The 14,478-nt window shown below is 40.5% G+C and overlaps 1 long non-coding RNA gene across 1 annotated transcript; it reads left to right on the forward strand.

The window, feature by feature from the left end:
• Positions 1-237: 237 nt before the first annotated feature.
• LOC117499350 lies at positions 238-1,890 on the forward strand. The gene is made up of 3 exons (XR_004557702.1): positions 238-334; positions 415-495; positions 1,330-1,890. It is a non-coding gene; the product is annotated as an uncharacterized LOC117499350 (long non-coding RNA).
• Positions 1,891-14,478: the final 12,588 nt, after the last annotated feature.

Raw genomic sequence — 14,478 nt, forward strand, 5'->3', positions numbered from 1 at the left:
GCAAAAACCCAGCTCTCCAGGGAGCTCTCTTTATGCTCTCAAACAAGACAGAAAAACCTAAAGACCCCTCCTCCATACCCATATTTGTGGAAACTGGGCCTCTGATGTACAGAACTGGACATGACCAGACATATTCTATGGCTATGGCATAAGACACACCTTCCCATGTTTGTATAAAAAGGTCATGACCTCTAGTGTGTAGGACTGGAGAATATTATTCTCGGCTATGAAATCTCAACAAGAGACCGGCTCTGGATATGTCTGAGAGCAAGCTGAACTAACTTCCTGTTTCCTTTTCTCCAGAGTCTCAAGTTCTTCAGACACAAACAGAAACGTGAGTGAAGATGATTTTGATTCAAACAATAAATGCTCTGATGTTATAAGAAAAGTTAGTTTCATATTTTATACTTTCAGCTAAAACTGCTCCTCCCCCTCCTCCATCTCAAACTGAAACTCCTGCAGCTAACGGAGCGTCAACTTTAGGATTCAAACTCGGTACGTGACATCACTACGTAACACTCTTTAAAGTAGAGACACTACATACTGATATACACCTGAACATCAGCAGGAGAGGACTCTTTAAAGTAGAGACACTACATACTGATATACACCTGAACATCAGCAGGAGAGGACTCTTTAAAGTGGAGACACTACATACTGATATACACCTGAACATCAGCAGGAGAGGACTCTTTAAAGTAGAGACACTAAATACTGATATACACCTGAACATCAGCAGGAGAGGACTCTTTAAAGTAGAGACACTACATACTGATATACACCTGAACATCAGCAGGAGAGGACTCTTTAAAGTAGAGACACTACATACTGATATACACCTGAACATCAGCAGGAGAGGACTCTTTAAAGTAGAGACACTACATACTGATATACACCTGAACATCAGCAGGAGAGGACTCTTTAAAGTAGAGACACTACATACTGATATACACCTGAACATCAACAGGAGAGGACTCTTTAAAGTAGAGACACTACATACTGATATACACCTGAACATCAGCAGGAGAGGACTCTTTAAAGTAGAGACACTACATACTGATATACACCTGAACATCAACAGGAGAGGACTCTTTAAAGTAGAGACACTACATACTGATATACACCTGAACATCATCAGGAGAGGACTCTTTAAAGTAGAGACACTACATACTGATATACACCTGAACATCAGCAGGAGAGGACTCTTTAAAGTAGAGACACTACATACTGATATACACCTGAACATCAGCAGGAGAGAACTCTTTAAAGTAGAGACACTACATACTCACACATGTATATGATTTTTAACTTTTAAATGTCTCTCCTCAGGGTTTGGATACCGCTTTGGGAAACCTAAAGGTCCCCGCAGTCATCCGGAGACCTGGGTGTGAAAATATTGAAGCTGATGATGATGATGATGATGATGATGATTGAGCACGTCGCTAACGGACAGCGAAGAGTTCCTTAAACACAGAAAAGAAGCTGAAGCTGCTTCCCTTTTCCTCTGTTAACAGGAAGTGCCTTTTCCAGCGCTGATGCACTTTGTCCTGCAGAGAGGAGGCTTTAATAACTCCTGCACCAAAGACTTGAATGTTTAATAAATCTAGCTCACCTGCAGGATAATTAGCTTCAAGAGGCGGGTAGAGAGAGGTTTTAATGCTGTAATACTTAGTGTAAGAGGAGTATATTTTGATATATATGTGTACATCAGTCAATGCACCATGCGTGTCATTAAGTTTGGTTTCTCCGCCATCATTCACATCCCTCTGTAGTATTTAAATTAATATTTTTAAAGGATACATTTATTTTTGAGAGGTGATTTCGAGGTACAGTGAATGTGATGTATACTGGTTACACACAAAATAATTTATTAAAAAAAGATAGAACTTCTTTGCATCTCGTTGTTGTTTTTTATAGTGAACAAGACAATAATTAATGTTTGTTTTTTTGTATTTTGGGGATGAGTCGCCCTCTGGTGGCAGAGTGAGGAACATTATTGTTGATTTCTTTAAAGGGGACCTATCATGCAAAATGCACTTGTGTACGTCTTTTCTACATGAATATGTGTCCCCGGTGTTCCAGGGAACTCACCAAGTGTCAGAAAACACAACCCTCTCTATTTTCCTCCATACCCAAATCTCTAAAAAAGGGGCTGCAACGGATCTGATAAAAACTGATCCAGATTTGAACACTGTCCTGACGTCAGGACGGTGGCGCTACGGCTATTGGGCCAACTCCACCAATCAGGAGGAGACAGCCACGGCCATTGCCGTTCAAAAGCGCTGGAGTGCATATGCCAGGCCTGTAGGTGGTGCTGTTCTCACTGAATCAGCCCCTGCACAAACAGAGCTATAAATTGTCAAATTGAGCAAAATGAGGCATGGCTAAAATGCATGATCTGTTTGGTATAAATATGCCTTATATAGGTATGGTCCTACACTATATTATTCAAATATAGCATGATAGGTCCACTTTAAAGTAAATTCAGATTGAACATAGTAAAACATTTTAATTCTAGTGTCCGTCCAAAAAAAAACATTACTTATAGTGAAAACCGCCCTTGAAAGGTGGGATCAGGGGCGGACTGGCCATCGGGACGAATCCCAATGGGCCGGTACTGAAGTGGGCCGGTCAGACGATGTGGGCCGGTCGGATAAGTCACACCGTTGATCATTTACTAGTGGTAATTACTTGGGGTACCGAGGTGGGCCGGCGGTACCGAAGTGGGCCGGTCGAGAGTCCCGGGCTGATTTGTAGTCCCAGTCCGCCCCTGGGTGGGATAGTAGACTAAAAGCTTTAGGAATCCAAACTATAACATATAATAAGTACCCTGTTTCAAGATTGATGCAAAACAAGTGACATTTGACCTTTTTAGAGAGATTTAGGGGGAAAAAACCCACTTCTGGGGTCATTTGGGTGGATTTTCCATATCTCTGGAACCCATCGGTCGATTTTGGTGATTGACACCACTTTTGAACCGTTAGAGCCAATAGAATCGAGGGGGTGTTCCTAAATCCATCTAAACATTACCATTGAGGAGTGAGAGTGATGCGTAGCCAGAATGCCCCAAACCGGAAGCTTCGTTACACTCTATATGAAAACTACTCTTATTGACAAAATGTTATGATGGATTATCAGTAATCATTTAAAAGTGACAGAGACACATTGGATTAACCTTCAGCAGCGTTTATATGTGTTTTAATACCATTGAACACAACTTTTGATCAGAAAACAGCAAAAAGACGTATTTGCTGTTTTGGCCCCGCAAAGTGAAGTTGTGTGTTGTCTTTGCTTGCCTTCGCCGCCGCGAGTTTTGGTCGCACAGTGATGATACTTATACCATTGGAATCTGTGGAATCTCAGCCTTCATATGATATCTAGTTTGTGCAGATCCGATGAAGTATAAGTGCTAAGTGCGTTAGCACTCTTTCGCTTAGTGCTAATTCAGACGCTCGGCGTTAGAGTTGTGTTTTGTTTCGGTAAAAATTGTTAATATTGTCTGAGTTTCTTCCCGTTAAGTGGGTATGACACATTCATAGGTTGTTAAATGTTAAGAAGCGCTGAGACACAGTTTTGTGAATATTGTTGTGTTTTGCCCCCGGGGGCGGGGGCATGGCGTTTAACAGGTTAATGCTGTACAACTTAGTGTAAGAGGAGTATATTTTGATATATATGTGTACATCAGTCAATGCACCATGCGTGTCATTAAGTTTGGTTTCTCCGTCATCATTCACATCCCTCTGTAGTATTTCAATTCATATTTTTAAAGGATAAATGTCTTTTTGAGAGGAGATTTCGAGGTACTGTACAGTGAAAGTGATGTATACTGGTTACACACAAAATAATTTATTAAAAAAAATATGGAACTTTTTTTGCATCTCATTGTTTTTTTTTAATAGTAAACAAGACTGAATATATCGGTATCAGACTGTCTCTGATTTAAAAATGTCTCAAAAACAGAAACATTGAGCGCCACGAGACACAGGACTGCCGGGTATCTCTAGTTTATAATTATGACGCAGTCAAAGACTAACTAAACTACGGAAGAGGATTAGGGTCAAATGGAGGGTTTGATGTCAGAATGTGTTTTTAAGAAATGTGTTTTTAAAGTCCGTAATTCTGTCATCACATTAAATACATGTCAGCTCTCTAATTCATTCATTACAATTGTTAATGTAGTATATTAATATTTAACATTTAAACCAGTATGACATATGATTCATTTCATCAAGGTAACACACTGCAGATGGAAACAACAACACAAACATTCATTCTCTCTCTCTCTCTCTCTCTCTCTCTCTCTCTCTCTCTCTCTCTCTCTCTCTCTCTCTCTCTCTCTCTCTCTCTCTCTCTCTGTCTCTCTCTTTCTCAATTCAATTCAATTCAATAAGCTTTATTGGCATGAATGTCAGGTGAACAATATTGCCAAAGCGTCAAGGATAATACAATTCAATAAAATTGATAAAAAAACAAATACAATTAATTCATTAAACAATTTACAACAATATATTATTACAAAAGCGCAAGTATCAAATGTAAAAAGAAAGAAAGAAAGAGACCCATGAAGTAGAGGAGTAATCAGAGCTCTCTCTCTCTCTCTCTCTCTCTCTCTCTCTCTCTCTCTCTCTCTCTCTCTCTCTCTCTCTCTCTCTCTCTCTCTCTCTCTCTCTCTCTCTATAGCGTTGAAGCTTGCCGGTGGGCGTGTCTGGCGTGCGAACAAAATCACATTAATCTCCCGCCCCGGACACACAAGCACGTTGTTTGATTGGCTAGAGCTTGTTCTGGCATATGATTTGATTGGCTGACGCTTCCGTCGAAGCTTGAAAAGTTGAACTTTGCTCAACTTTCGAAGCAAGCAACGGAACCACAATGCAGTTCGGCAAAGCGTGACGTCACCCCAAAGTGAATGGGAAGCGTCTCCGTTGAAGCACGCGACGCTGCCGTGTGGACGGGCCGTTATGGGGCTAAATGTGCTTAAACCTGAATTGAAGAGAGTGAAATGTGACTAAGATTTAGTGCACTAAACTAAATGATGACACAAATAACATGTATTTATGACTTCTCTCTCCACTCAACACACGTGCTGCTCCATTTGTTCCTTTTATGGGAAACCAGAGAGACTTCAGACGTGGATGAAGTCAAGTCGTACTAGAGGTTAAAAATCAGTTTGAAAACTCCCCGTTAAAGCCAGTTTTTGTTTTGGGAAAAGGTCAAATAATACGTTAACCTCTGTAGTCCATAGGATATACAAAAAACTACAATTCCCATCCTCTGTTAAAGCACAAGCCCTGCATTCAAACCGTACTAAAGTTAAAAGCTCAAACGTTTCAGCATCAAATTAAAACGACTCGTTATCCAAACTGAATATACTAAACCTCGTAGTGACTCAATCTGTAACCTCTGTAATGGAGGGGGGGGTTGTTTACCTGCAGACTGGTTTCCCCCCCGATGTATTTGGCGCCCTCGATGACGGCGAGGTAGGAGAACCGGAGCTGATCGGCCGTCTGGATCAAACCCATCCGGTACCGCCTCATCTCCAGCAGAACCTCCCGGATCAACACACTCTCACTCCCTAAGCGTCCAGGAGCGACGCTTGGTCAGGGTCCCGTGGCGTCCAGTTGTGACGCGCCAAGGCTCCTTCAGCTTCATAAACGGACGCAAAGAGCTTTCAACTGATTGCAATGTATTCCCATCGGCGGCGGTATTTGGCGCTTAGGGAAGCACGGCATTCGTTTGTGTCGGAGGCTGTTAAAGGCAATGTGAGCGTCCATTCCCATTGGATAACGGAGAATTGTACACCCGGAAGTAAGTATAGTAAGTATTCCCCTTACTTGCAGCGGCTCCTGGACATTAACTTATCACTGGGACAGTTATTCATCGTAAATAGACGGAGGGTTTCAGCCATATTTCAACATTTTTACGATGACCTCAGTCTTACAGTAGCGTGGCCTAGCAACAGCTAAAGCCTGGTAGGCTACTGCATGCTATTTAGCTTAAGCTAGTTGGTAGCAAAATGCCTCCGTTCTCTACAGATGACTTCCACAAACTTCAACAGAAGATGGCTGTGTTGGAAATGAAAATGCAACGGTTGGAAGTTAACGTGGAAGTGAATGGACTATGTTGTGGGAATAACACCACTTTACCAGTGTTGCAAGATAATGGAAAAGGGTATGCTAACTCACAGCTAGTTAGCAGCTACAAGGTTTCCAAGGAACAGGAGGGCTGTGTACTGGGTAATAAATCTACAAGTGGTAGTCCTCCCTGGAACTCTCTGGGTGCAAAGCCTAAGAGTAAATCATTTCCATGGGATTTGGGAGGACGAATAACAGGCAGAGCCCAGCGCTCTGAAATCTGTGATGCGACCGGCTGGCCTGCATTGTTATCACCCAGGAAGAGTGCCTCTTCAACCCCTATTCATACTAGGAAACAGCCGTGGACAGCTGCTAAAGGGAGAACTACAAACAATCCTCCTAAACCACCAAGTGTGCCAATCCAGAACAGATATGCTCCGCTGACCGAGAACCGGAGATCTCTTTCTGATGACCTGGATAACCCGTCCTCTTCACACAGCAGGGTAAGGACCAATAGCTACTCCAAAAGTAAAAGGCTAGAGGGAAAGCTAACGGCTGGGCCTGAAACTCTGATTGTGGGTGATTCTGCTGTAAGAGATGTAAAAGGTCTGTGTAGTAAGAACAACACCAAAGTACTCTGTTTTCCCAAGGATATGGTCTCCGACTTGGCTGAGAAGATCCTGCATATTGGGGCTGAACATCCGACTGTGAAGAATGTGGTACTACATATTGGAACAAATGATGTTGTGAAACAACAGTCAGAAGCGCTGAAAGAAGACTTTAAATGTCTGTTGGAAACTGTCAGCTCTCTAAATGCGGAGGTGTTCATCAGTGGCCCTCTACCGCCAGTCAGAAGAGGAGTGGAGAGATTCAGCAGACTGTTTGCATTGAACATGTGGCTTTCAGCTGCCTGCACTGACCATTCTGTCCATTTTATTGACAATTTTAACTTTTTCTGGGATCGCAGACATCTTTTTAAGGCAGATGGAGTTTGCCTGAACAAGTCAGGAGTGAAATTGTTTATCTCTAACATATTCAACTGCCTGCGTCAGCAATCTGTTCCCTCTGCCAAGGACAAGCGGCAAGAGGAATCAAAACAGGAGAAAGACACAACACATTGCGCAGAAAAACCCTGAAGAAGTATCACTGCACCCGCCTGAGGAATGTTCTGATTATGGGAGACCTATGACACAAATGGAGGAGTCTCCACTGCCCGTCACCCCCCCTGTCAACGCCTTGGAGGATACTCTTCATTCATCTCCCAGCTCTCTCTACTCTCCGCTCACCCTTTCACCCTCGCCCTCCCCCCTGGAGTTCGATGACCGCATGAAGGCGAGATGCAGGGTTGGCAGCATGTCCTTTACCCCCGCCCCTCAACGACGCCCACCAAAATCACAGAAGCAGAGACGCGCACCATCTCCCCCGTCTTCATCACTGTGCCTATGTCAACCACCTCCCATCCCTTCAAGAAAGCATCTGCAGTCTCCGAAGCCTGATAAGGATGTGTGTGTACAAAACGCAACAAACTTTTACTGATATGTGCTGGGTCCAGGCTCAAGGGCATATGGCACTCTCAACTCTTTCCAGCACATGCCGGGGCCCTGCCTGCCAGTAGCTTTGCCGATATCTGTGTTGATAGGTAATAGATTAAGAGCGGTAAATCAGCTTAGAAACAGGAAGTGCTCAAACGTTTGTGTGAGGTTATCAAATTTAGCAGTGATTCCATGTCAGCCACAGCTTGTCACAAAATGTTTTACTGATAGTGTATTTAACAAACTTAAACTAGCTTTATTAAATGTCAGGTCTTTGGCAGGAAAAACATTTTTAATCAATGATTTTATCACTGAGCACAATCTCGATTTTATGTTTTTAACGGAAACTTGGATTGAACAAAATAACAGTGCAGCTGTTCTTATCGAATCAACCCCTCCCAACTTTAGTTTTATGAGTCAGGAAAGAATGCATAAGAAAGGGGGTGGAGTTGCTATTTTGTTCAATGATTCCATTCAATGCAGGAAGACATCTTATGGGGACTTTGCTTCTTTTGAATATGTGGCCCTTCAGCTGAAATGCTCCTCTCGAGCTCTGTTCCTAAATATCTATAGACCACCCAAATACTGTGCAAGCTTTTTTGATGATTTTACTGAACTGCTGTCTATAGTGTGTATTGACTTTGACCGTTTAGTCATTGTTGGTGATTTTAACATCCATGTTGACAACCCCCAGGACAGAGGGGCTAAAGAACTGTTTTGTGTTCTTGATAACTATGGACTGACTCAGCATGTGGCGGAGCCCACGCACAATAAGGGGCACACTCTGGACTTAATTATCTCAAAGGGTCTGAATATCTCAAAGGTTGTGGTGACTGATGTTGCACTCTCTGATCATTCCTGTGTTTTCTTTGAGAGCTCTATTTCTGTTCACAAAAATGTTCAGAAAGAGGTAACCACAAAGCGATATTTAACTGAAAATACTAGGGAAATGTTTACTCATAATTTCTCATCCACACTTGCCCCTGCTAACATCTCAGTAAATGAGCTAGTAGATCATTTTAATTCAAAAATTAAAAATGTTATAGATGCCATTGCTCCAACAAAGGTAAAGGAAGTGATTAGCAAGAAAATATCTCCATGGAGAAAGGCCATGACCGTGAGAACAGAAAAAAGAGAGTGTCGAAAAGCTGAACGTAGGTGGCGAAAAACAAATCTCCAGGTTCACTTTGAAATCTATAAAGAGAGACTTGGCCTTTATAATTTGGAATTGAAAAACGCACGACAGTCTTTCTTCTCTGACATCATTACCAAAAACAAAAACAACGCACGTGCCTTGTTTGCTACCGTCGACAGACTAACTAACCCCCCAGTGTCAGTAGTCTCTGAATTTCTATCCACCAGGGCGTGCAATGATTTTGCCTCCTTCTTCACTGACAAAATTCAGCAAATTAGACAAGCAGTCAGTGCCTCTACATCAGGTACAGCAAATGTTTTGTCCCTATGTCCACCTAATATCAATTCAAACACCATGACACAATTCCATCAGATTAATGGTAAAAACTTAGAGGACATTATTCAACTTCTGAAATCCTCCTCCTGCTGCCTTGATATTATTCCAACAGGATTTTTCAAAGATGTTTTTCCTTGCATGGCCTCAGATCTACTTCATATAGTAAACACATCTCTTCACTCAGGTATTTTTCCAGAGGCCCTGAAAACTGCAGTCATTAAACCGCTCTTAAAAAAGAATAATCTAGATGTCTCAGTAATGAACAATTACAGGCCAATATCAAACCTGCCATTTCTAGGTAAAATCATTGAAAAAGTAGTATTTCAACAGTTGAGTAACTTCTTGCATTTAAATAACTGTTTGGATGTGTTCCAGTCAGGATTTCGTCCAAACCACAGCACTGAGACTGCTCTTGTAAGGTCTTCAATGACATCCACTTAAACACAGACAGTGGCAGAACTTCAGTGTTAGTATTATTAGATCTCAGTGCTGCATTTGACACTGTTGACCACAACATATTACTAGACCGACTAGAAAACTGGGTGGGACTTTCGGCAACAGTTCTAAATTGGTTTGAGTCCTACTTAAAGGACAGAAAAAACTTTGTTTCTATAGGTAAATACACATCTGAGTTGACAAATATGACATGTGGGGTACCTCAAGGCTCCATCTTGGGGCCTCTTCTCTTTAACATCTACATGCTACCACTGGCTCAGATAATGAAAAACAACAAAATAAGTTACCATAGCTATGCGGATGACACACAAATTTACGTAACAATTTCACCAGGAGATTATGCTCCAATTCAAACACTGAGTAAGTGCATTGAACAAATCAATGACTGGATGTGTCAGAACTTTCTCCAATTAAACAAAGATAAAACTGAGGTAATGGTTCTTGGAGCCAAGGCAGAACGTATAAAAGTTAGCGCTGAGCTTCAGTCTGCAATGTTCAAAACAACAGATAAAGCCAGAAATCTAGGTGTAGTCATGGACTCTGACCTGAGTTTCAACAGTCACATTAAAACAGTTACTAAATCAGCCTACTATCACCTAAAGAACATATCTAGGATTAAAGGACTAATGTCACAGCAGGATTTGGAAAAACTTGTCCATGCTTTTATCTTCAGTAGACTCGACTACTGCAATGGTGTCTTTACAGGCCTCACTAAAAAATCTATTAGAAAGCTGCAGCTGATTCAGAACGCCGCTGCTCGAGTCCTCACTAACACTAAGAAAGTGGATCACATCACTCCTGTTCTGAAGTCTTTACACTGGCTTCCTGTGTGTCAAAGAATAGATTTCAAAATATTGTTGCTGGTTTATAAAGCTTTGAATGGTTTAGGCCCAAAATACATGTCTGACCTACTGCTAAATTATGAACCATCCAGAACCCTCAGGTCTTCAGGGACTGGTCAGCTTTCTGTCCCCAGAGTCAGAACTAAACATGGTAAAGCAGCATTCAGTTATTATGCTCCGAATATCTGGAACAAACTCCCAGAAACCTGCAGGTCTGCTGCAACTCTTACTACTTTTAAATCCAGGCTGAAGACTTTTCTTTTTGCCGCTGCTTTTAATTGAACTATTCACATCTTAAACTGCACTGTAACTTTTAACTTTTATCCATGTATTTTTTCTTTTAATGTTTATTTTATTATCTTTTCTTTTTAATGACTGATTTTAAATGCCATTTTTAAAATGTCTTCCATTTTTGTAAAGCACTTTGAATTACCTTGTGTTGAAAGGTGCTATATAAATAAACTTGCCTTGCCTTGCCTTGCCTTGCCTTGCCTTGCCTTGCCTTACTGTCGATTGATTTGACAGTGGTATCTCCACTACTCATCAACTCAAAAACACCAGATTACTGTATCCTTGTTAATTAAACGACGGTTTTAGTGTGTGTACAATGCTTTTGTCACGTTTTCCCCTTCAATTCTGAGAAACAAGTCGTTTTCTATGAGTTTTGGATGGCCGAAGACATGACATTACCCACAATCCTCTGTAGCAACCATAGACTCAGTGGCGGCCGGTCCATAGGGGCGCTAGGGGCGCCACCCCACCTCTTCCCATATTAAAAAATAAAAATAAAAATAAAAATAAAAAATATATTTTAAAAAACATATATATTTTTATTTTTTATTTTTAATGAACAAGGTAAATATTATATAATTGGTATCAGTAAAATGTATAATCTACAATAAAATATCGTTTAAAATTGTGTTACGATGTCTAAAGTTACTGATAAGTCACATGTTTCCTGCCTGGCCTTGCCCGTGTACCTTCTCTCGTCTGGGCGCTAAGAGAGGAGCCCTCAACCAGTGCAGCAGCAGCCACTAGCAGCTGACTGTTGCTATCTGTAACGTGTAAACTATGCCGCGAAAACATAATTTCAGCCAATCAGCGTCGTCAAATATGATGGTCACAGGGCTCCTACGTGAGTGCCCGGTGCAGTCTGTGAGTTGTTTGGACTCGTATCCAAGGAGACAAAACAGGAAGCTGTCATACACTCTGGAAGCTACCATTTAGCAGCTAATGAAAACTCCGTTTTTGACATAAAAATGGAATTATGGATCATCAATCATTTTTCAAAGTGACAGACACATTGGATTAATTTATGGATTAACCTTCAGCTGCGTTTTTCTCGTTTTTGATCAGAATTGTTATTCTGCAAAAGGTGAGCATATCTCCATGTTTTGCTACCTAAACCTACATCGTGTGATGTCTGTATTTGCTTCCGCTGTCGCGAGTTCTGATCGCTCAGTGATGATACTTATATTTCTAGAATATGTGGAATCTCAGTTTGTAAGCTTGTTTGTGCATATCCGATAAGTATATCGATTGATTTATACCTAGAGTGCGTTAGCATTTTTTCGCTCAGGGCTCATTTAGACGCTTCTTGTGAGACTTGTGTTTTGTTTCGGTAAACATGGTTCATATCATCAGTTAGATGCGTTTCCTCTGAGTAGGACACATTAATAGTTTATTACATTTTAAGAAGCCCTGAGACACAGTTTCGTGAGAAAAAAAACGGGGGAAAAAGCCCCTTAACAGGTTAAATGGGAATTAAATCAGTGTTCCCAAAGCCCCGGTGTTCTGCAGTTTGTGTGGGCCTACTGTACTGTTGCACAGTTTATGCTATTGAAACTATGTCCAGGACAAGGTGTTTGGAAGTTTTGGAAGATTCATAGCTAACCACACTGAAGTTATGGAGGTATTGATCAGTCTTCTCATATTTTTAAGCCTCAAATTGTCCTTCTCCCCACCCTCTAACATCACCAGAAGTCATGATTTAAGGGGTCTTTTCTCAAAAATTTACCGGGGGAGCATCCCCCCGGACCCCTCTAGTATTGTTTGATCACCATTTCCACAGCCCCACCTAAAATATTTTCCACCAGCCGCCACTGCATAGACTGTATAAAACAATTAAATAATACATTATTCCGAGTGTGCTTGCTTTTCTCTTCAAAAACACCAGATTATCTTGTTAATTAAACGACAGCTTTAGTGTGTGTACAATGCTTTTGTCACGTTTTCCCCTTCAATTCTGAGAAACAAGTCGTTTTCTATGAGTTTTGGATGGCCGAAGACATGACATTACCCACAATCCTCTGTAGCAACCATAGACTGTATAAAACAATTAAATAATACATTATTCCGAGTGTGCTTGCTTTTCTCTTTGAAAGTCATCACATAACGGCATTGTAATACACGTTTCGGTTGCATTAAATATTACATATCTGCCGTAGTTAACTCTATTTATAGAGCCCTGATGACAAGACTTCTAGACAAACAGGAACTGCCGCCAAAACTGAAAACTTGACGTGGATCTTAAATATATAAGCAATTAAACAACATCTTACATTTCTTTTCACACAATACGTCTCCTTGCAGTATCAACACTAATTCGGCTGACTTTTATATTTGATCCAATTGGTAGATAGGCTGTATTTACACCATAACGGTGCACAGCTGATAGAAAGGGACACCTACTGGTTAAAGCACGTTATTGCATTTTATTATTTTATTATTAGATATTAATAGGATCCCTATAAAGTATATTCTTTACTCGTCGTTATTCTCTACTAATAGTTAATTAACGACTGTATATAACGACTATTTTGCACATCCCATTCAAGATTTCAAGATTTTCTAAGGTTTATTGACATTAAAGACTGTATATAATGACTATTTGGCACATCGCTTTCAAGATTTCAAGATTTTCTAAGGTTTATTGACATATCATATTATACACAACTACGGTATAGTTATGCAATGAATGAAAAACTTGGGTCGCAGGTTCCTCAACAGTGCATTACAAGACATCTATCAATATGTGTGTACCTCCACCATTACATTGTCATATTCTGCACATTTCTTATACTATCTACATACATCTTATAAGAGTATAATACATATGTATAATATCAGTTCAAATAAGTGCTTAAACATAGTTAACATTGCAGGAAAGCAATATATTAGACGTTAAGTACTTTGTCAGGCTTAATATTTATCTCTAGATACCAATTTCACTGTTTGACCATCAAAGAGGATTTCATCCCTCAATATTCATCTTCTATACCCCCAAAGCTTTTTTCTTATTCAAAAGAAGACCTTAACCTAAAGTATTCTTTAATGTTTATATAAAGCCTTATTAGTTTGTCTGTTTTGCACATCCTCCTATTAATATCTAATAATAAAATTATAAAATGCAATAACGTGCTTTAACCAGTAGGTGTCCCTTTCTATCAGCTGTGCACCGTTATGGCGTAAATACAGCCTATCTACCAATTGGATCAAATATAAAAGTCAGCCGAATTAGTGTTGATACTGCAAGGAGACGTATTGTGTGAAAAGAAATGTAAGATGTTGTTTAATTGCTGATATATTTAAGATCCACGTCAAGTTTTCAGTTTTGGCGGCAGTTCCTGTTTGTCTAGACGTCTTGTCATCAGGGCTCCATACATAGAGTTAACTACGGCAGATATGTAATATTTAATGCAGCCGAAACGTGCATTACAATGCCGTTATGTGATGACTTTCAAAGAGAAAAGCAAGCACACTCGGAATAATGTATTATTTAATTGTTTTATACAGTCTATGGTTGCTACAGAGGATTGTGGGTAATGTCATGTCTTCGGCCATCCAAAACTCATAGAAAACGACTTGTTTCTCAGAATTGAAGGGGAAAACGTGACAAAAGCATTGTACACACACTAAAACCTATCAATGTCGTTTAATTAACAAGGATACAGTAATCTGGTGTTTTTGAGTTGATGAGTAGTGCAGATATCACTGTCAAATCAATCGACAGTAAGGGGAATACTTACTTCCGGGTGTACAATTCTCCGTTATCCAATGGGAATGGACGCTCACATTGCCTTTAACAGCCTCCGACACAAACGAAT

The sequence above is a fragment of the Trematomus bernacchii genome, unplaced genomic scaffold, assembly GCF_902827165.1.
Source record: "Trematomus bernacchii unplaced genomic scaffold, fTreBer1.1, whole genome shotgun sequence".
In the NCBI taxonomy this organism is placed as follows: Eukaryota; Metazoa; Chordata; class Actinopteri; order Perciformes; family Nototheniidae; genus Trematomus; species Trematomus bernacchii.